Source organism: Pleurodeles waltl, chromosome 5, assembly GCF_031143425.1.
Source record: "Pleurodeles waltl isolate 20211129_DDA chromosome 5, aPleWal1.hap1.20221129, whole genome shotgun sequence".
In the NCBI taxonomy this organism is placed as follows: Eukaryota; Metazoa; Chordata; class Amphibia; order Caudata; family Salamandridae; genus Pleurodeles; species Pleurodeles waltl.
The window spans coordinates 95,294,682-95,314,872 of record NC_090444.1 but is presented as its reverse complement, the minus strand read 5'-3'; positions in this window follow the sequence as shown (position 1 = coordinate 95,314,872).

The window sequence follows — 20,191 nt, the reverse complement described above, 5'->3', positions numbered from 1 at the left end:
GGTATTGTGTTTTGCGTGGTATAGTTATTGGTGATAGAGGAGACCTCAGTGCTCTTCTATTCTTGATGTCAATATTAAAATCTAAAATCATTTCATTATGTTTAATATACCTGTGATGTTTATTAACAATGTTTTGTGTTGGAAATGTAAATCTAAAATCATTTCATTATGTTTAATATACTTGTGATGTTTATTAAGAATGTTTTGTGTTGGAAATGGTCCTTTCTGTAAGGTTTTCCCCAAACATTTTGCTTTCCTCATTCTATTTTTCCAACCATCTTTTTCCTGGCTTTAAGACTTTGGGCACTTTCCCAGTGCTAATCAGAGCTAAAGTGCATGTGCCTTCTCCCCTACAACACTGTATGATTGGCTTATACGTTTGGCATATTCACTTTACTTGTTTGTCCCTTGTAAAGTGGTATTCCTTATTCCCAGGGCCTAAACAATTGAATGCTACTACTGGGCCCACAACATTGATTATGCCACCCAAAGAAGTAGCCTTTCAATCCTGTCTCAGGCCTGCCACCACAAGACCTGAATGTACAGTTTACTCCCACCTTTACTTGGCAATTCAAACTACTTACCAAGGCCTAAACGTCCGTTTTACTACTCCTAGGTCAACCAAAGGTAGTTCTTAGGTAGCCCTGAGTGCAGGGTGCTATGTATGTAAAAGGTAGGACATGTAAGTTAATGTTTTATATGTCTTAGTAGTGACAAACAGCCTATTCTGTTTTTCACTACTGTGAGTGCTGTTCCTCTCATAGGTTAGCATTGGGAATTCCCTTATATATTTATATGTGTTAATTTCTGACCTGAAAAGAGCAGCGTTGCCATGTTTGGTATGTTTGGCATGGTAGTGAGAAATCCTGCTTACTGATGTAGGTGGATTTTACATTATTATTTTAGAAATGCAACTTTTATAAAGTGGGCATGTCTCTGTGCTTATAATTCTAGTGTGTTGCAGCTTGACTCCAATCCACGTCTAGGGCAGAGTGACAGCTACACTTTGTGCATACTTTCCACACAGCGATAACACATGAGGGTGTGGGTGTGCCAGAAGAGGCATCTGCATTCGTCTGCATACTGATAGTTTTCCTGGGCTGGAAGGGAGGGAGGTTATTCCACCTCACATGTCAATAGATTGCATCCTGCCTTCCACAAAAGGCTAAATTACCCCTTGCTGTTGTCTGGAGCAGGGTTGTGTTGTGTTGACTGCTGCACTGCTCAAAGGACTTAACTGGACTTCACTTCTACTGTTGCCCTGCTGCCTGTTACTTGCTGGGTAGCCTGAAGGACTCACTGGATTGCTTTTCTGTTTGTTGCCCAGCTACTCCCTGACCATGTTCTACCAAGCTACTGTGGCGTTGTCAGCGGGACCTCTCATTTGAACTACTTGCTTGCTGTGCACTGGTCTGCCTGCCTGTTAAGCTGCTGAAGAGACTGCCACCAGACTCTTGTGCTGGCCTGTCTGGCCCCTTTGTGCCCCCAGTGTTCTTCTGGGACTAGTGGTTACCCCAGAACTGGAGGTGGGACTCCAAGTCCAGCCACTTAAGCTGCCTGCAACTAGCGCCTGGTGAGGGCTTCACTTTGCACTACTGCATGACCAGCGCATGGGGAGCGATTCATACTTCATTTTCTTCGTGATCAGCGCATGGGAAGCACTTTGCTGTTTCGACATGCATGTTATGTGCTATGTGCTCTCTAGGATAGTCATAAGGATCCATTTGTTTCTATTTGTTTGTTTGTGTGTTGAGTGCTCTCTAAGAAGTACCGGCATATGCCCTTTTGGACCCACTCCAAACAGGCACATGAGCCGAGTCCAGAAGGGACTTTTTTCTCCAGTGGCATGCACCGTACCCCAAAGTGGTATTCCCACCCGCGCATGGCCCGAGCAACAAAGATTTCCCTGATGGCCGCCCTCTTTCTTCATCCGGAAAAGAATCCCTTCACTGTGACTTGACCAGTTGTGGCATCACAGGCCAGGGGAAACCCTCAACAGATGCCCCAATTGCCACAGGAAAACTCACCTCATTCAGGAAGGGTCTGTGGATGTGTGACTGGATTACCATAACCCAACAAGTAGACACAGGTGCTCCTGCGGACTACACCTTGACTGCTCTGTGCCAAGCTACCAAGGGAGTGGGCACAGGTTATCTTTAGTATGTATCTGACTTGCCCTGACTAGAGTGGTGGGTTCTTTGCTCAGGTGCATACCCTAGCCAACCAGAAACCCTGTTTCTAACATGTTATTGAAAATGATTTTGTTTTCTTCTCTACATGGATATATTTTAATATGATACTGTCAACTTGAATGTTAGTTGATGTATTTGGTAATGAATTTATATTATCTAGGTCTCTCATCAAAAATGTTCTTTATTTCTGGTGGGTTAGTGTTAATAAATAGAAATGATTGTGAACTTTTGCGCAATAGAATTTGAAGAATGAGGTAAGCAGCTTCCTGTGCTCTTATTTCTGTACAGTTTAAAAATTAGTTGCCTATGTGCTTAAGGTATTCTTTTATATTAGTATTGTAATATATTTATTTTCCTGCTTGTGTAATTATTTTACTCATTCCCGTTTGTGATTTACTGATATATGTAGGCAGGATAAGCATAAGCCTCTAATATGAAATAAAGGCCTGATTACGACTTTGGCGGTCCCACCACAGGATCCCCAAAACAGTGGGGAGGATGCCACTGACATGGTGGTGGCGTCTCCCCCATGCGTATTACAATGTTCCCGCCGGGCTGACTGGTGGAAACATTGCAATATGCATTCCCGCTGGGCCGACCAGCGGGAACAGTGTTAGGATATTGGCTTTGGCTCCTTTAAGGGAGCTGAGGCCAATATCCTAGCACTCCAGCACCCTTGCTTTGCAGACCATACGCATTCTGAAGGTGCTGGGCAGGGGGGCCCCTGCGCTGCCTATTACATGGGCAGTGCTGGGGCCCCCCTGTGGCCACCAACACTGGCTTCCCACCAGCCTTTTCATGGCAGGGTTTCCTCTATGAAAAGGCTGGTGGAAAGTGGGGTTGTAATCAGCCAGGCAGTTGCAAGCCCGACCGGCGTCAACCCGTTCGGATCTGTGATCCTGGCAGGATGGCAGTCTTTAGGCGTGTCCATCTGCCTAAGTCGTCATTGGGCGGTCGGACCGCCTGGGGTCTGGCCGCCTGACCAACGCGTTAGACCGCCACACTTGTAATGAGGACTTAAGTCTGTGATTGCTTTCCAAGATTGTTAAACATTTAATTATAGTTATTAATAAACCATTCTCCTGGCGTTCTCTTTAAGAAATAGTTGTTTTTTCTATAATTGATCTTATTCATGTAATATATTGTTCTCCATTTAAATGTATGATTAGTAAAAAAAAAAAATGCTTAAAATCTAAAGTATTATATTGAGGTGTTTTCGTAGTTTCATGAATGTTTCAAATCTGTTCTTGCAACTGTTTATCTGTTTTGTCAAGTGTTAAAGGTTCAAGGATCATAGTTTATGGCGCTGGGTATTTAGGGTATTGATATTTGCATGTTCTTTTGTTTTTTTTATGGCAGTGTTTGTGTGCATGCCTTTGTATTGATAATAAAGGGTCTACTTGTGACTCTTGTGATTTAACACATGTTATATATTTATCAGTATATCAAATTACTTCTTGCAGGTTTAATTTTCCATTTTCTCAAGCATTTGCAATCCATATTAAAGCATGTATATTTGGTGAACCTCTGTTGAAATTCTACCCTGTAAAAGTAATAAATTGATTTGTGGATGGGGTTACTTTCATGCACTAAAATGCCATTCAATAATTTCTGTGCTTGAAAGTCAAAATGTCTTGCACATGTAATTAGATCTTGTTGCATTCATTCACACTTTGTTTCCCAAGGCATATTTTGTAACTGTTCCTGTGTGTATTCATTCAGTTTTTTAATTCTTAATAGTATATTAACTAAATAATGCTAATTTGTTTCAGCTGCAGTTAAAGTTTGGAAAAATGTTGGTATTGCAAGTTGTCTTATAGTAAAAATATATTTTTTGCAATGTTTCCAATATGGTGAGGAACTTCAAATCGTTTTTACTATTTTGTATCCTTCGTTGTACTGTAAGATGTTTTCTAAATTATATTTTATGACTTTTTCAGTAATGATTTTTCCATTGGCAAAATGTTTTTGGAGTGATATGTAAATTGTACCTTGAATTTATTTGTTTTATGTGTAATGTTTTTAGCTTAAAGAAAATATTAGTGATAGATTTTGCCACTCCTCATTCACAGCCTCTTAATTTCAATAGACATATTGTACTGTACTTTGCAGGTAAGTGCCTATCTTTATTGTTCGGTTTTCGTTCTCCACAAACAATTGTTGGAAAAGCTAAAAGTTCAGAATCTTTGCCTTCATGAATACCTCTGGTTGTGTTGTGTTCTGCAGGTGCTAACTTAAGATATTAACATTATCAGCAGGGATACTTTGATTTTTTAACATTATTGCCCTCATTCTGACCTTGGCGGTCTTTTCGCAAGACCGCCGAGTTACCGCCGCGGTGAAGACCGCCGACCGCGGCGGTGTGCCGCTGTGCGCATTCTGACCGCTGGGAGCGTTCCGCCGGAAAACCGCCAGCAGCCACACTGGCGGTCGGCGGGAAAGTGGAGACTGGTCAACCTCCACCGCCACGCCAGCAGAACACCGCCCACAGAATTACGACCCACATATCTGTGTGGCGGTCTTCTGTTGGCGGTCTTCTGTTGGCGGTCACGTCCCTATGGCTCCCGTCGCCTCCCGGAGGACCAACGCACAAGGTAAGTTGATCGTCCGTGAGGGGAGGGGGTGGGGGGGTGTTGTGTGATGTGGGCGTGCATGGGGGTGTGCGTGTGAGTGTGTAGAGGGGGTGTGTGAGTGCGTGTATGCGGGCGGGGGGTGCTGCTGTGTCTATGGGTAATGTGTGCTGTTCGGCGGGTGCGCATGTCGGCATGTATGTGTGCGGGTATGTGTCCCCGTTGTGTATGTGTGTGTAGGGGGGGTGTATATGTGCATGTTGGGGGTGTGTGCATGTCGGGGTACATGTATGTGCATGTCGGGGTGGGGGTGGGGAGGGGGTTCGTACCACCTCTGGGGGGTGGCAGGGGGGTGGAGGGTGTGGGGGGAGGACTCGGGTGGGTAGTGGGGGGTGGGGGAGACCCCTATCAGTGCCAGGGAAGGAATTCCCTGGCCCCGATAGTGCTTACCGCCATGGTTCGCACGGCGGTTCCCGCTCGCAAGAAACCGCGGCGGTAGGCAGGGTCATAATACCCTTGGCGGTCTTGGGACGACCGCCGGGCCGGAGTGCGCAAACTCCAGCCCCGCGGTCATGACCGCCGCGGCGGTCGGAGTGGAGAAGTAGCGGTCGGTCGCGGCGGGGACCGCCGCGGTCAGAATGCCATTTTTAATACCGCCGGTCTGTTCGCGGTCCGACCGCCGTCTCTCCGCCGACCGCCAGGGTCAGAATGAGGGCCTATATCTAGATTTCCTGCTGCTGTGTTGCCTGAAGTATCTGATGAATCAATAGTTTCTGATGTTTCACTGCAGTAGTTGATTTGTTGTGGTATGTAGTTCCAATCTGGATTAACGGTGAATCCATATTCTTTGAACATGTTACTATTTATTGCTAAGCATAGTGTTGCTTGTTTGAATTTATTTGGCCTAACACTTTTGAAATGTATATAAGATTTTTAAGCTAAATTTCTTTTTAATTTATAGGAATTTTCATCTCATCATTAATTTGTCTTTGTAATATTGTAATAGTTGTCATAACATCTGCCGGTACATTAACAAAAGTACCTGTTAGTGATTTCTTAAAGCCGTGTAGCAATGTTCTAATTTGTAGAAATGGAATTCTTGGTGGAACTAATCTTTCTTCCAAATCATGTAAGTGTAATTGGGTTGGGCTATTTGGAAACTTCATTCCATTGATAAATGAACAGGGTGGAATTTTATTGTCGCTAATGTGTGTATATCAAGTGTTGCAAATATAGTTCATTGGATTTGGGGTTATATTATATTGTATGAATGCATGCTAATGTTGTTGATATTTGTTAACGATTATTTATGCCATAATTGGTTACAAATAGTACAAATATACTCTGGACCAATAATATTTATTTATAGGAAAGTTGCTAATTATATCATTTGTTGTTTGTTTGTTTGTATGTTTGACTGATTGTTTGCTGTGTTGTATAAATTGGTATGTTGTGTATGTACCTTTTTGTTGGAACGTACTAATTCTGATAAGGAAATATTTATTTTTCTTTTAAGTGCATTTGCAAATGTTTGTATGTTTCTGAATACTAATTCAGAAGCTAACACATTTGCAAATGCACTAAAATTATGCACTAAACAGAGTTTAAAGAAACCTAATAATAAAGATAGAAATTGTTTTGTTTGTAGATTTGTATATGATATAGCCATTGCTTTGATGATGAGTCTAAACTTGTAATTGTATTAAAATTAATATTTATATCTAAAGCATTTTCTGTACGTGAATCAGATGTGACTGTGTTGGTAACTGTATTTATATATGTGTGTGTTTCATTTACAAATATTTTTTTATTAGAGTATTTTCTGTTTTTCTTTTGTATCTTAGGTGTGCAGCCTGAAGTGTTTTTTTTAAATTGTATATATATGTATGGGAGTTAGTTCATAAGCAATATAATTTTCATGTAGAACTTTAAAATTGTTTGCAAGTTGAAAAATGTATTACTTCAAATATTAGAATAGTTATACATTTTCCATTTGGATGAGGCATTCCTTTGTCACCTCAAATATAAATCGAAAAAAAAGTAGGTATGTGCATTTGTGAAAATTGAAATTGTGTATGCATTCATTTAAAGCATTGTACCTCAATACAAATTCACGGTTGCATTTAATGCAGTTTTAATATTAGGGACCAATACAATGTAGTATGTCACCATAATAAGGTGTTCCCAGTTTAAGAGAATATATGGGTCATTACGAGTTTGGCAGTCTTTTGGCAAGACCGCCGTAGTGGTGGCTCACATGAGTCAGTACGCCACACCACGTTGGATAGTTTGAATACCCAACACCTGACACACATCCACACACACAACACACTGCACTATATAAGACACCCCTACACAACCCACAGTCCTTTGCAACTAAAACACCACACACAGCCACAGACAAGCAACATTTTTTTCAGAGATCCAAAAACCGTGAATACGCACCCATACACATTTCACTCACCACACATCCCAGACCTGCACAACATACAATTTACTATCCCACACAGTACACAACAACTGTCATCACAGCACCCACACCTCATCACTAATATTTAGTTTTCCCCTTTTTTCACTACCTCACCGTATTTTCCATCACTACCATGTCCCCACAAAAACATCCATGTTTCACTGATGATGAGTTGAGGGTCATAGTGGATGAAATTGTCAGGGTAAAGCCATACCTTTTTGGAATACAGGTCCAGCAAACATCAATAGCCAGGAAAATTGAGTTGTGGCAAAGGATAGTCGACGGTGAATTCTGTAGGTAGTTACCCACGCACAAGGGAAAACATCAGGAAGAGGTGGAACAACCGCAGGGGGAAGGTGCGCTTCATGGCTGCCAAGCACCAGCTGGTGATCCTCAAGACTGGCGGTGGACCCTCATCCCCTCCCCCTACTTTCACAAGTTGGGAGGAGAAGGTCTTGCACATCCTACATCCTGAGGGCCTGACAGGAATACCTGGGGGAGTAGATTCAGATAAATCACTACACCATTCATGCCACCAAACTGTTTTGTCTTGCATGCTCACTGATCACCTTTCCCCATCTCAATAACCAAGCCACGCACCACCCCTCTGTCCAAATACCCCCCTCTGGCATGCCACATGTCAACTAAACTCACCAGGGGCCACAGTGTTTAGGAATGGCGTGTGAAGTACTGGGAACTGACAGCACTACAAATCCCAGAAGGCACTTTTTCACCTATAAGAAAACCATAACAGTGTACTAAATTAAAATGTCTTGCATGTGAAACTAACAATCAAAGTAACTCTTTTGAATGCACCACTGTTTAACGGTTCAGGACAATGACAGCAATGCAATGGCCCACTATCAGTACCATTATAAGCAAAACACAGCTACAGCTGTGTCTCATACCAAAATGGCCTTTGAAAAAACCTTCCTAACAATTTCATATACTCACCTGGAGTGAAAAGGGGGGCTAAATGGCAAACTGGTTGCAGATGCAGTACATCCAGACAGAGGTCCAGGTCAAATGGTAACTCCCATACTGTTTTCCACCTCTGACACCGTTGTGCATTGTTCAGCTTTTAGTTGTATCAATTATGCCATACACCTTACTAGGAGAGAAATGTCATTACTCAGACAAGATATGAGGTTATCAGCAGTAATCTAAACACCAACATACTCCAAGAGCTTGGAGCATGGTGTACGCAATTGCCACTTTCTGTGTCCCACACAGCTCTAACCCAGATTTGGAAGCAGATGTCATTATCATATCAGGGGATTATGTGAAGGCAATGTGTGCATCTCATATACCATGTTTAGGTGTCAAAGTTAAACATCACTTGTTGCATCACTTCCAGCAACTGTGTCTTCCACCTCACTTCTCCTACGTGAAACCTGCCATTTTCAACATGGAGAGGACCCCAGAGACTGCCACTATCCCTCTGGATGAAGGGCCCAGAGAGGAAAACATCCCTGGATGTTTGGACACTGAGGACGAAGCTGGCCCATCAGGGACACCTGGTCAGTCAACAACTGTCAGCCTCACACTGCCCACACGACTCCTCCCAGCCCTGTTGCATCCACATCACAGGCAACCATTGGCCCCCAAACCTGTGTGCCAAGGACAGTCTCTTCCATCGTGTGCCCCCCAATACAGGTACCCGAGTCTCATGTTGTCACCCCTGACAATGATAGTCCTGCCACCAGTGTAAGTGGGCACACTGTGCCAGGGGCACCGGTACGTGGGGTAGGGTGCATGGGAGGGATGGTGTGGGCCAGAAGATGGGGACTCCAAGGGACACAACTGACCAGGACTCTATCTCCCAACTCTTGTGAGCCTAACAACATTCCCAAGGCATGATGGGCCAGGTGCTCACCTTGATGGGAGAAATCCAGCAACTGCAGAGGGACAACCACCAGGAAGCTGCGTAGCAATGGCAGGCACAAACTGCCATGCTGGCTTCCATTGCTGGGGTGCTGAGGGACATGAGTACCACCCTGAGTAGGTGTTGTACCCAACATCATGCCTCTTCCACTAGCAATGAAACATCAGGCCATTCTACATCTGTGGCTACTAGTGGAATTGAGGCCCTGCCAGAGGAAGAGAATGCCTCAGACACCCCACCCTCTGTAGCAGAAGAACCCTCCCACAAACGTGGATGTCCACCAAGACATCCAGGAAGAGCGGATGCCAAGACCGAACCCACTATCTGGAAGTGAACCTCTACTGATTGGTTTTGTGCCACTGATACACCCTGTTGACAGTCCTAAAACCTAACTCTGTTCTCCTCTGTTGCAAAGACACTGGACTTAAGTTTCCAAATGGTGTAGCAGCTACCCTGATGATTTCATCCACCATGGCTGAACCCTTCACTGTTTACTTTGAGTATTTGTGTTTTCATTTTACTCATTGTTCTGTGCACTCCCCAGTAAATACCACTTAACCACAGATCATGTGTAAGTATGATGTATCAACCATATACAACTGTCATGTATGACAACTCTTGTAGCAAAATGTTCCTCCATATTGTAAAAGCTTTGTCATGTTCATCACACATGTACTGTATAACCACAATACATATTGCATTGAGAATGTAATATATACATGACACAAATCACTTGTATTGTACATCCTCACATATTTATTTGGAGAATGCCAATCACCAAATAGTGAAGTACTGCTGTGGACTTCAGTGTTTCAGCATAGGTGTCGTTCACTACCAACCCACAGACCACTGAAGTTAGGGACATGTCAGTCTTTCACCATCCCAGGAAGCAACATATTGGTTCAATGTATCATCAGTTAAAGCCATACCCACACTACAGCTCACAAAAGACCATACCCCATGAAACAGACAGAGGTCAGTACTAATGTCTCCAGTCATGAAACCTTTCACTTACCATGGTCAGGTATCTGTAGGTTTGCCACTCACCTATGTCAGTCTTCAGTGACATGTGCATTGGTTTGCAAAATGGAAGCACACTGACAGTTATGTACACGTTTATTCATATAGAACACAAACTATCATGATGTTAGAGAGTCTGGATACCACATTATGACATGTATCAGACACAAATGAACACACGCACATGGCACCATTGGTTCTACCTCCAATAACAAACAGGTCTTTAGTGTGGACAAGGACACTACCATCCCACTGTCCTGACAGTCTGGGCATAGAACTCACACACCACAAATCTCATGCTAAACAGTACCTGGTTTAATCCATGTTCACTTCACATCAGTCTGCAAACCCGATCTGTCTATGACTCTGTCTGATATTGCCAAATGAGGGTGAGCCAAACAATCTCAATATATCTGCAATCTGTACTTGACAAACATAGGTTTTAGGCCGCAGTGATACAGATATATTACACTGCCAATTCATATGTACAAATGTGACTTTGAATGTGCATTTTGAAAACATTAGACTATGTACATAACAGTTCTGTACACAACTCTATGGAACAATATGCATGCATATCTGAATCATGGGCTTTGGAACCACTTCTGAGCTCTCTGATGGTGGTAAAAAAACATTATATGGCATGCATAACCTCACCAATACCCCTTTGAATCTCTTTTGTAACATCACATCCCTTTAGTCAGGTGAAGTACTAATTGATGAGATCAGCCCAGATGTCTCCAGCTTCATCCTCGTCACGCTCATCCTCAATTGGCAAATCTGCATTTCCACCCACAGGATCTGCTGGCTCCTCCTTATCTGGTATGAATGGTATATGACGTCTCGGGACGAGGTTGTGAAGCATTCACCACGCAACAATAATTTGACAAACCTTGAGGGGAGAGTAGAGGAGGGCTCCTCCAGACTTGGCAATGCTGTGAAATCTTGCCATCAGGAGCCATCAGGAGCCTAAAAGTCAGCTCCACAACACACTTCCGTGGGCCTCATTGCAGCAGACTTCCCCTGGCGTGGTTGGGTACCAATAACCAAGGACGGTTTGGGTAGCCAGAGTCACGTGTAAGGTACGGTTACACCAATCCAAACATTAATCTTGGACATCCACATAAATGGTAGCAGGAAAAAAGGTACTGACACACCTGACATATATGACTTACGAACCAGCCAGACCCTTTCTGTGCACTGTCGTGTCATCAGCAGTGGGATATTGCTGTTGCGCATGATGAATGAATCATGGACTGACCCAGCATACTTTGCATAAACTTGTGAAATGTAGAGGTCAGCCAAAGAAACCACTTGGTGCTGATGGAGTGGATGTTTTTCCTGTTCCTATATACCTGTTCATTGGCACTTGGAACCAAGGCTACTTGCGAGCCATCTCTGGCTCCAACCACATGTAGAATATGTCCCAAAGCATAGAAATCTGCCTTCACATGGGCCAAATCCTCATGTTGGGGGAATCTAATGTAGCTGTCCAGGTGTTTTAACAATGCAGACAGTACAGCATTCAACACCAGACTGAACATGGGCTTTAGGGCCACTGTATTTTGAAAGGACCTAGTGGCCAGGAAGTGTAGCACTGACATGACTTAAATGAAGGAACGGACGGTGAGGAGGAGCGGGTAGGAGCCGCAGGGGACTCAGCGGCTGGGGAAGCTGGAAAAACAAGGGAACGAACGGTGAGGACGTGGCGCTGGGCGGCGGAGCGGGGAGCGACCTGCCTGCTAAAGCACAATGTTACGGGAGATTGAATCATCACCTCATAGAGTTTAGTAAATATGCCAAGGCTCTGTACTACCTTCATGGCCTACAGTTCATTTGTGTCAAATCTCAAACCCTCAGATGTGTGTCACATTCTGCCACCAGGGTGGCCACCATGGGAAAGTGGTCTGATATCTCACGAGATAGGTTCTGGCCCTGTATCAACTAGGTGAAGAGTTAGTCAGCCCTCAATATGCACCTCCAAAACCTATTGGTCTCAGTTTTGGTTGTTATAAATCAATCTCTAAAAGTAGTAAAATAATGTGAAGTTTTGTTCCAGCAATGCTTGCTATAATATATGAAGCATGTCTTAAAAATATGTTTTATAGGAGGGGGTGCTGCAAGGATAAAATTGTAAATTGCCAATTTTGTGTGGGATATAATATAGCAGGACGAATACATTACAGTGGGACATTTTATTCCTTTTTTTGTTTTCAGTGAACAAATAATGCTGCACTACTGTGCATGAAAAATGATGGCTCACTGACAGAATATCAGACTCAAAAGTGTTGTGTGGACAGAGTATTTTGTCAAAAATAATGAGGATCAAAATATTGAAACGGTAAGTGCAAATAGGTAAGTATAGATTCACTATTTTTAACTCCACATCATCGTCAATTGAAGATATATATCTTGTCAAGGTACATATATGTGTAGGTACATAGAGTAAAACTTTGCTTACCCTATAGAAACTTACCTTCACAATATGTTTGTCCTCGATATTCTTGACATGATATTCAGTCCCACAATATTTTTGGTTCAGATATTCTGCCTAAACACCAAAAATGATAATAACACAAACTATGATATTGCATGCAATAAGTAACACATTGAGCAACTGTATGAGCGCAGATGAAGTGTAACACAGAAATCAAGAGGGAGCTAGGCTGGCCACTTGTTAATACTGATGCACAGCAGGTATGGAAAAATCAAATGACACAGATGAACAGACATATACAGGGTGGTTTAGGAATAATAACACTGCCTGAGAGAGTTTCCAGCTACTCACAGTGAAGGCAGCAAGTCGGGTATGTAGATAATACTCACAAGTGGAACAGAAAACAGAAGTTTGGTTAGCCCAGAGCAGCAGAAAGTTTGGGTGAAAATCATTGAGCAAATAGTGGTTGTGCAGCAGTTCACTTTCTGGCCTAATACATAAATAATTATAGGGATCCTTTATTGTGTAAAGTTTCAAAGGAAGCTTTGCAAAATAAGCTCCTGTTGACACTTTCCACATCAAAGGAATAAAACACAGTCTCCCAGTGACTTACAGAGCTAACGAGATGTGAAAGTAACATAAAAAATTTAATCTAAAGGTGACAAAAATATAGCTCCTTGAGGATACTGCTTGTTCATCGTTACTCATAGTTTCTCTAAGAAAACCCATACACAATAAAATTACAATGCGCTCTCAATGAATGATTATAGAAAACCAACCAGTGTAGACAGGGGCTTGGAAGCCACGCCCTTTTCTAGTCTGCTTGAAACTTTGTAAGAAACAGGATCAGCGCAGGGGCGTATCTTGGTCAGTAAGAATGAGGGTGGCATGAGGGTCAGTGGAAAGGTAGAGCAGTGCATATGGCAAGGGTACTTAACACACACTATTTTTATTTTGTAAAATAACCAACATTTTTTAAAAACTTCAAAAGAGAGGAGAAGAGTGTGTGTGTATGTTTAGGTCTCGCCTAGGCGGTGCACGCGCTGTCTCTTTGAGACGTGTTGTAATTAGAATAAGGGCTTTAAGTACCACCCATATTAGTAATTGAGTTGTTTGGATGTCTTGGATAAATGCTTCGTTTACATTGGTGCAAATGTTCCTTACTCCCTCCCTTTGCCTTTTAGTAACCTCCCATAAGGACTGCCCCTGTTACATGTGCCTTTACTCTTGATGTTATTTATCTTACTTTGTCAGCACTCGTTTTTTTTGGTCAGTTACCTTGCTTTTGAAGCCACGAGAGGAACAAATTTCACAACATGTTTTTTACGTTTGATTTTGTTTTTGAACTACCGACGTGCAGTTAGAGGCTTGTTATCGTACTTGAAAAAAATGTGGTGACTTGTGTGTCTCTTTTTTTATTTGGGTTGCTGGTTGAGCTACAAGAATATTGCACTTTGTTGAGCGGAAACCACTTTTTTTGTTTTTTGTTTTTGCATCAAACACGTAATATTTTTCCTTTGAAGCTACAAATGTGAAGAAAAAAAATGCTGTAAGAGTGAGATGAAGGGGCCAGGAGTGGCTGGAATTGAAATAAAGTGGCTTGAGATTGCTTTACCTTAGTATTTACTGATTTACATGAAGCAGCCGTGTTTCTGCATAGCACTTTAAAGATACTTTCTGCTTTGAAGATGGTCTGTATTTTGAAAGAGTTATTTATTTTGGCGCAATATTGCAACTTTAGACAAATCTTTAAATAATACCTTTTACATTTGCGCTTCCAAACTTTGGGTCTGATTATGACCTTGGCGGAGGGGATTGTCCTTCCCAAATGTGACGGAGATCCCGCCCGCCGTATTACAAGTTCCATTATATCCTATGGGACTTGTAACTCGGCGGATCGGATATTTGTCACATTTGGGATGGAGTAATCCCCTTCGCCAAGCTTGTAATCAGGCCCTTTTGTGCAAGCAGCCAATCCTAGCTTATGAGTTGTAGCTGCAGTCCATAAAGAAAATAGTTAGGTAAGGTGCTGAAATCATGGCTTTCCAAGAACAATGCAATTTTTCTTGCTTGCTTTGTATTACTAATTTGTGCTAAAGCATTTTATATTATAGGCTGTTCTATTTCTCTGACTGTTTGCTGTTTAGAAAAGGGATATTTGTATTATTTTACCGAGCGCCTTTGACTTTTAATTAGTTGGTGCTTTCATAACTTTGAAAAGTGTCAGAAATGTAAAAAATAAAACGCTGTAAGAGTGAACTGAAGGGGCCGGGAATGGCTGGAAATGGAATAAAGCGGTTTGAGATGGCTTTAATATTACATTGCCTCAGTATGTACTGCTTTCCTATGTAAATGTAGTAGCGGTGTTACTGCAGAGCGCTTTAAAGATAATTTCTGATTTGGAGATGTTCTTTATTTTGGGCCTCCAAGAATAATGAATTATTCATTCGAGTGCAATATTACAACTTAACGGCGGGTATGGTGGCAGTCATATGAAGGGCTGTTAATAGAATAAAGAGGCCCGAGATGGCTTTACAACTACGCTGCCTCAGTAACTTGTGATTTCACATTTACATGCAGCAACTGTGTTACTGCATCACTCAATAAAGCTACTTTCTGCTTTAAAAATGTTTATTTTTTTGGCTTCTGGAGGTGTTTCTTTTTAAATTTAGATTTGTGGTAATAATGTGGCATTTCTCCCATCACAATTTTTTTAATTTTTTTTATCAAAAACGTGATTTCTGTTCTTTTGAAGTGACTTTTGCCTTTTTTTTGCCTTTGCTTTTCATGGACAGTGTGTGGCTTAAGATGTACCGTACTCCAAGAAGAACACAATTATTCTTGCTGGGTTTGTATTACTAATCTGTGTTTAAGTATTTTATACTAAAGTGCTTTAAGGTTACTTTCTGCTTTGAACATGTGCATTTTTTAGGCTTCCTGGCATTATGAGGTAATTGTTTGAGCACAATATTACACATTTATAATACTCCTTAATAAATAACTTTAAAATTTGTGCACTGCGGCCCTTTCAAACCTGGTGTCAGGTAAGGTGTTGGAATCTTGGCTTTACCGTGTTTTTACATATTCAAGAGGGCATTTCAAATGTAATATTTTAAGATTCATAGCCAGCCCTTGTAGCACTATTCGTAGAGTTCTACAGCTCCCTAGATCTATGCGTGATTCGCTCATTTACTTTATGTTTCTGCTTTGCATTCTGGGACTTGTAGTTTTATATTTATAACATAACACAAGCTGCGAATACAAAGCAGAAACCTATTGAAATAAATTACACACGTTGCAGTCTGTAAAACTTAATCCGTGTCCTCCTCTTTCTCTCTCTAGGGGCTAGATGTATCAAAAAACCAAATTGCATTTGGTAAATAGCGAATTTTAAGAAATCGCTATTTAAGAAATGCAAAATGGTATGTATGATTTTTGCGATTCGGTAACAGCGATTTCTTAAAATTCGCAAATGCTATTACCGAATCGCAAATAGAGAATCCAACTCCATTTGCACCTATGGGCCTGCTGCAAATGGTTTTGCATTTCCTAAATTGCGAATTCCAGTTAGGAATTAGCAATTTAGGAAATGCAAATCCCAGGGTGCTGGGGCCCTGAGGCCCCCTCTGGTGCACCCCAAAAATATTTTTACGGACATGTGAAGCACACACATGCCTTAGGGGCATGTGTGCGCTACAAGTCAATTTTAAAAATGCATTTAAAATGCATTTTTAAAATTTGCACATGGTTACCACCAAACTTTTGTTGGTGGTAATTACATTTCCTAAATGCCCAATTCGCATTTAGGAAATGCTTGATACATGTGCTTAAGAAATCGCAAATAAGGATTCCTTATTTGCGATTTCCTATTTAGAGAATCGCAATTTGCGATTCTCTAAATGGGGTCGCAATTTTAAGGAATCGCTATTTTAGCGATTCCTTAAAATTGCACTGCGAATTCCTTTCATACATTCTGAAAGGCATTTTTGCATTCGCAAACGGCCGAATTTTGCAATTCGCACCGTTTGCGAATGCAAAATCGCTTGATACATCTGGCCCTAAATCCTCTCTCTCTTTCGTTCTTATTATTTCAATCCTTTTCTCTCTTTCCATATATTTCTCTGTTTCAATCTTTTTTCTCTCTCTTCGTATGTATGTCTCTCTCTTTCTGGCTCTCGTCCTCTTCTCTCTCTTTGTATCTCTCTACCTCATCTAACACTCTCTCTCCTCTTGCTCATTTTTCTTCTTTTCCTCTCTCATTATCTCTCTTTTTCTCTCTCTTTTACTTTATTTCTCTCTCTATCTATTTCTCTTTCTCTTTCATTCTCTCACTTTTTCTTTCTCTCTATCTTGCTCTCCGTCTCTTTCTTCCTCTCTCTCTATTTCTCTCTCACTATTTCTTTATCTCTGCCTCTGCTCTCTCTCTTTTTTTACTCCTCTTTCTCTCTTTTCCTCCTCTCTCACTCTCCCTCTCTCCTGTTCTCTCTTTCTATTTCTTTATGTCTCTTTTTCATTCTTTTTCTCTTTATTTCTCTTTCTGGTTTACAATTTTAGATATATTACAACATAAGAGTAAAACAACATTTCTGCTATTTTATTCACAGCAAATACAACCCCCAGAAGAAACTTTAACAATCCATATATAAGAAATTGAATACACTACACCAAAAATGACAACATTAACAATGCAGATTGAAAATGATGAAACCTTCCAATCTATGGACATACAAAATGAAATATTAATAGATTGTTTCTTTATCAATCCACAAGCAGAAAACTTTGATGATGAATTAATAGAACATCTACCAACAACACTGGAAATCATTTTCTGCAATGGATGTATCAAGGAGATTGTAAAACAAATTGACACAGTTTAAACAATTGTACACATGTAAATAAGTGAATTGGGTAAAATTTAAAATAAATAACTTTTTTTACTGTTATAACTATTTTATACTACAAATAATAAAAAAGGAAACATTACAAGTTAAAACAACAAAACAAAGTCTACTTTATTTCTAATATTTGATTATAAAACAAGGTACATGCATGCATACATACCATCATACTATCTGTTTTCATTTGGTTAGGCCCTCTAGTGGTTGACTGTAAAGTTACATGCCCATGTTTCTTGCAAATAGTACTTTTATTATGGTACACTCTATAGGCTGTTTTCAGCCTTGCAATCTAATAACAAAAGTTTATTTCTGTTACAAATTGCAGCTGCTACAGTATTCACTGCACTCAAGACACTAACCCCATAATGCTTTGCGGGGCATTCCTTTTACACTTGAAAGTAGTTTGTGTTTTAAAGCCCTTTTTTAAAATAATATTCCAGTAGACATGCCAAACCAAAAGATATGTAGTACACTACACCCTTTCCTATAGTGACCTCTAGGGGCTATTTGCAACATTACAATCTAATACAAAAAGTATATGTATAGAAAAAGGGTTTTACAGGGCTTACATAATAATTGAATAGATTTTATTAATCTCTCTTTATTACAATTATAAACATAATTTAAACCAACATAACACCCTTATAACACTAACACTGTTTAAACACTCTTAATACATTTGGGTAACCTTTCTAGTTTATTTAGCTCGTCACTCCTCCATGGCTGTCTTGTATCTTTTTTTCAGAAATGATATTAGCCAGCCAGCAACTCTAATAATAGAGTGGTGAAAGTGGAATTTGTTTTAATTAGCATAACAGTTTAAATTAGGATGATAAATAGCAATCTTTAAATATTTTGCTGCAGATAGAAGAAACAAATTAATTGAAGTGCTTTCATTATATGCAGGGCCAGTGGAATTATGTGGCAGAAAAGGACCAATTTATGTGGCAAGAAAAGTCCAATTAAGCATTTACAACACCATTAGCTCTAACTTTCACAAATGCGAGACCTATTGCATTGAAAATGCTTGTTTTATCTATGTCTGCATGTATGAATCCCAGGCGATATCTGACAGACACCTCACCATATCCGACTGAATACACCTGTACCCAACTATTCACCCCGGAATACATTTATTAAGGAGGTGTAACACCCCAAACACACTCCCTTTACATGTGCGTCACTTCACTGAGCACTTTACATGAGTGGGACATTGTGTCATACATAATTAAGCGTGCTGAACCACAACAGCTCATTCTGCTACTAATATAAAAGCTAGCTGGTCAGGGGTTGAATAGTTTGTAAATATGGCGATCTTGGTAATATCACAAACGAGATACAACAAAGTAAGTCTTCCATGCACTTAATTTATCAGAATGCAAAATGAGAAGGGAGTGTTAAAGAGTCACAAAAGAACGTCAATGTGTGTGCATGACCAAGAAGAAGATTTTTTTCAGGAATCAAAACCAAAACTTACTGGGACATCATTGACTGTAAACTGTAATGAAAGTTAATTCCCTTTACTTGAAAGATATGTTAAAGAAAGGTTTCAGAGGTGTTTTGGGCCATGGACCAACTGCCCGATTTAAATGTGACAATAATTACAATAATCTCACTGTTGTGGCGCTCCTCACCTCTTAGGGTTCACCTTTCCTTAAAGTGTGTGTGTGCCTGCTCAAAAGGCTGCCCGCAGATAAGCTTTATTTAATGTCCCTCTGAAACTTTAAAGTGATTGTTTGGAAAATTCACTCGTCTTGAACAGATTACTCCTGATGCTCCAGCAACACCAGAACTTGTACTGCAGGCATTTCATGTTTGTAACATCCACATATTTGTTAAAATAATGAATTAAGTTGTAACCTGGGACACAGGAGAATGAAAGACGGAGGAAGGGGATGGCAGTCTTTGCAGCAGCCCTGGGGTTCTTCACAAAAAAAAAAAATGCCCTGTTGCACGGGAAGAGAAAAAAACGTTGGAAAAGAGTAAGTCTCACCTATTGACTTTGGTGAAAAAAGCACTATGATGCAGTGATCCATTTTCTTAGTATGGCATTATTATCTGCCTTCACAAAAAAAAAATATTCTTTATCTTATTTCTGAGTTGAAGTTCACTTTGTTGGGCTTACATGAAGACAGTGCCAAAAAGAGCAGGGAGCGCAGTGCTGTCTGCATCTTTGTAGCATCTTGAGAGCTGCTTTTTTCTGGCAGCTGAAAACCAGGTGGCAAGCAACAAAGGGGAAGGGGGCGGGGGTGGACAGGGCAAGCAACAATGGGGTAGAGGCAGACTGGTCAACCAACAACGCAGAAAGCAGGTGGGTGGCCAGGCAAGCAATAATACGGGAGGAAGGAAGGGAGTGCAAGTAAAAGGAAAAAAAGTACCTCACAAAGCTGCAAGAAGTAGAAGGACACTGGGCAAGGGAAGCAGTATGTTTACCATACTGCAAGGTAAGGACTAACACATGAAGAGGAAGTGAAGCCAGCACTCTCTGGCCAAAGAGAAGCAAAGAAATGAGAGTGACAGTGAAGCCAACCAATGGAAAGCAATGGTGGGTTCTAAGTCCCATGTAAGTAAAAAAATGTCTTGCAGCGACAGTGTATGTGCTGCTTCAGGTGAGACCTAAAGTACAGGGTTTGTGGGGGGAGGGAGGGAACAAACTGTCAAAGAGGCAAAAGTACACAACAAACATACTGAAGGGCATTAAACAACTGACAGTGCCCTC